This window comes from Equus asinus, chromosome 23 (assembly GCF_041296235.1).
Source record: "Equus asinus isolate D_3611 breed Donkey chromosome 23, EquAss-T2T_v2, whole genome shotgun sequence".
Lineage (NCBI taxonomy): Eukaryota > Metazoa > Chordata > Mammalia > Perissodactyla > Equidae > Equus > Equus asinus.
In genome coordinates this window covers 67,915,346-67,919,891 of record NC_091812.1, presented here as the reverse complement: position 1 = coordinate 67,919,891, position 4,546 = coordinate 67,915,346, and positions in this window count along the sequence as shown.

Genomic DNA, 4,546 nt, shown 5'->3' with positions numbered 1-4,546 from the left:
CTCATATGTGATTCACTTCTGTCTCGCTGCTTTCAAAATATTCTCTGTGTCTTTGTCTTTCAACTGGGTGACTGCAACCTGTGTCAGTATAGTATCTAAGTTCATCATACCTGGAGTTTATAGTCATGTTTTTCATTAAATTTGGGGAGTCTGGGGGCACTATTTCTTCAGATATTCTCTGTATCCCTTCCTCTCTCTCTCTTCCTTCTAGCACTCCCACAGTGTGAGGCGGGCCCACTTGACAGTGCCCACAGCTCCCTTAGGCTCTGTTAACTTTTCTTCAATCTGTTTTCTTTCTGTTCCTCAGACTCAATCATTTCAATTGGCCTGTTTTCAAGTTTGCCAAATTCTTTCTTCTGCCTACTCAAATTTCCCTTGAATCCCTCTAGTGAATTTCTCATTTCAGTTATTGTATTCTTCAGCTCTACAGTTTATTTATTTTCTTGCCTAAATGTCCTGGCTAGAAATTCCAGAACAATGCTCAATAGAAGTAGTGAGAGTGGACACCATTGGCTTGTTCTTGACGTTAAGGGGAAAGCTCTCAATCTTTCACTATTAAGTATGATGTTCGCTGTGGGTTTTTCACAGATGATCTTTATCAGATTGAGAAAATTTCCCTCTATTTCTAATTTGTTGAATTTTTTTTATCATAAAAGTGTTGGATTTTGTCAAATGCTTTCTGCATCTACTGAAAAGGTCATCAGGCTTTTTTTCTTTCATTCTACTAATATGGCTTATCACACTGATTTATTTTTCTATCTTGAATCACTCTTGCATTTCTGGAATGAATTCCCCTTTGTCATGGTATATAATCACTCTAATATGCTGCTGGATTTGGTGTGCTAGTCGCTTGTTGTGAACTTTGCATTTATATTCATAAGGGATACTGGCATTTAGCTTTCCTTTCTTGTTATGGCTTTGTCAGCCTTTTGTATCAGCACTATACTGGCCTCCTAGAATCAACTAGCTAGGAAGTGTTCCTGCTCCCATTTCTTGGAAAAGTTTGAGAGGATTGGTGTTAATTCTTTTTAATCTTTGGTAGAATTCATCAGTGAAGCCATCTGGCCCTCAGCTTTTCTTTGTTGGAAGATTTCTTTTAAAAAGATACTATTTTCCAGAGCAGTTTTAAGTTCACAACAAAAGTGAGCAGAAAGTACAGAGAATTTCCATATATTCCCTACTCCTACATATGCAAGGCCTTCCCCACTATCAATACACTGCACCAGAGTGGTGCATTTGTTACAGCTGACGAGCGTACACTGACGCATCATTATTATGTAAAGTCTGTGGTTTACATTAGGCTTCACTCTTCGTGTCGTACCTTCTAAGGGTTTTCACAAGTGTATGATGACACGTATCCATCATTACAGTATCGTAAAGAATTGTTTCACTATTCTAAAAATCCTCTGTGCTCCACCTGTTCAGCACTCCCTTCCTCCTAACCCTTGGCAACCACTGATCTTTTTCCTGTCTCCATAGTTTTGCTTTTTCAGAATGCCATCGAGTTGGAATCACACAGTTTGTAGCCTTTGCACATTGGCTTCTTTCACTCAGTGACATGTATTTAAGTTTCCTATAAGTACTTCATGGCTTAATAGCTCATTTATTTTTAGCACTAAATAATATTCAATTACCTGGATGTACCACAGTTTATCCATTCATCTAATGAAGTACATCTTGGTTACTTCCCAGTTTTGGAATTCTGAATAAAGCTGCAGGTTTTTGTGTAGACACAGGTTTTCAACTCATTTGGGTAAATAACACGGAGCACAAATGCTGGATCATATGGGAAGAGTATGTTTACCGCCAAATTGTCTTCCAGAGTAGCTGTACTATTTTGCATTCCCACTACCCACAATTCTTGTTGCTCTACATCATGGCCAGCATTTGGTGTTGTCCATGTCCATTTTATTTTTTCTATTCTAATAGGTGTGTAGTGGTATCTCGTTTTAATATGCAATTTCCCACTGACATATGATGTTGAGCATCTTTTCATATGCTTATTTACCATCTGTATACCTTTTCTTGTGAGGAGTTTTTTCAGATCTTTGGCTTGTTTTTTTAATTGGGTCATCTGTTTTCTTATTGTTGGTTTTAAGAGTTCTTTGTATATTTTGGATGTTTTTTATCAGATGTTTTTTGCAAAAATTTTCTTCTAGTTTGTGGCTGTCTTCTCATTCTCTTGACAATATTTTTTCCAGAGCAGAACTTTTTAACTGTAATGAAGTCTAGCTTATCAACTATTTCTTTCATGCATTGTGCCCTTGATGTTATATCTAAAAAGTCATTGCCAAACCCAAGGTCATCTAGATTTTCTCCTATGTTATCTTCTAGGAGTTTTATAATTTTGAGCTTTACATATAGGTCTATAATGCATTTTGAGTTAATTTTTGTGAAAGGTGTAAGATCTGTGTCTAGGTTCATTTGTTGCATGTAGATGCCCAGTCATTCCATTGATCTGTTTGTTCTTTTGCCAATACTCCACTGTCTTGATTACTGTCGCTTTATATTAAGTCTTGAAGTTGGTATTCCCTCTGCTTCTATCTTCTGGAAGAAACTGTACAGAATTGCGTAATTTCTTACTTAAATGTTTGGTAGAATTCACCAATGAACCCGTCTGGGTCCATTGATTTCTTTTTTTTTTTTTTTTTTTAAGATTTTATTTTTTCCTTTTTCTCCCCAAAGCCCCCCGGTACATAGTTGTATATTCTTCGTTGTGGGTCCTTCTAGTTGTGGCATGTGGGACGCTGCCTCAGCGTGGTTTGATGAGCAGTGCCTTGTCCGCGCCCAGGATTTGAACCAACAAAACACTGGGCTGCCTGCAGCGGAGCGTGCGAACTTAACCACTCGGCCACGGGGCCAGCCCCTGGGTCCACTGATTTCTATTTTGGAAGATTATTAATTATTGATTTAAATTCTCTAATAGATATAGATCTACTCAGATGGTCTATTTCTTCTTGTGTGTTTTGGTAGATTTTGTCTTTCAAGGAATTGGTCTAGCTCATCCAGGTTACTGAATTTGTGGGCATATAATTGTTCATAGTATTCCTCTATTATCCTTTTGATGTCCATGGGATCTGTAGTGATGCCCCCTTTTTCATTTCTTATATTGGTAACCTCTTTTTTTCTTAGCCTGATTAGAAGCTTATCATCTTTATCAATCTTATTAAAGAAACAGTTCTTCGTTTTACTGATTTCTTGTTTCCAATTTCATTGATTCTCCTCTAATTTTTATTATTTCTTTTGTTCTGCTTACTTTGGATTTAATTTGCTCTTCTTTTTCTAGTTTCCTAAAGTGAAACCTTAGATTACTGGTTTAAGATCTTTCTTTTTTCCTAATATATGTACTCAGTCTTATAAGTTTCCTTCTAAGCACTGCTTTAATGCATCCCACGAATTTTGGTAAATTGTGTTTTCATTTTCATTTACTTCAAGTTACTTTTTAATTTCTGTTGAGATTTCTTCTATCAGCCATGTGTTATTTAGAAGTGTGTTGCTTACAAGTATGTTGGGATTTTCTATCTTTCTTTCTGTTATTGATTTCTAGTTTAATTCCATTGTGGTCTGAGAACATATATTGTATGATTTCATTTCTTTTAAATTTGTTAACATGTATTTTAGGGCCAAGAATGTGGTCTATCTTGGGAAATGTTCTGTGAGCTTGAGAAGAACGTGTATTCTGTGGTTGCTGGATGAAGCAGTCTACAGTTGTCAATTATATCCACTTGATTGATGGTGCTGTTGAATTCAGTTATGTCCTTACTGATTTTCTGACTGCTGGATCTGTGCCTTTCTGATAGAGGGATGTTCAAGTCCCCAATTACAATAGTGGACTCATCTATTTCTCCTTGCAATTCTATCAGCTTTTGCCTCGTATAGTTTGATGCACTGTTGTTAGGTGCATACACATTAAGGATTGTTATGTTTTCTTGGAAAATTGACCCCTTTATCATTATGTAATACCCCTCATTATCTCCAATAACTTTCCTTCCTCTGAAGTCTGCTGTCTGAAATAATATAGTTATACCCACTTTCTTTTGATCAGTGTTAGCATGGTATAGCTTTCTCCATCCCTATACTATTAATTTATATGTATCTTTATATTTAAAATAGATTTCTTGAAGACAACGCATAGTTGGGTCTTGTTTATTAATCCACTCTGACAGCCTCTTTTAAGCGGTGTATTTAGACCCCTGAAGTTTAAAGTGATTATTGTCCTGTTCTTTGTTCCTATTTTCATCTTCTACCTTTCTTAGCATATAAATTATACTTATTTATTTTTTTGGTTGCCCTAGAGTTTGCAAAATACATTTACAACAAATGCAAGTCTACTTTCAAATAACACTATGCCACTTGGTTAGTGCAAGTACCTTATAAAAACAAAATATTCCTAATTCTTCCCTCCTGTTCCTTGTATCATTGCTGTCATTCACTTCACTTATTCATAAACTATAATCATCTGTTACTGCTTATTATTTTTAACTAACTTATGTATCAGATCAATTGACAATAAAAAGGTTTTATTTTATCTTCATTTATTCCTTTT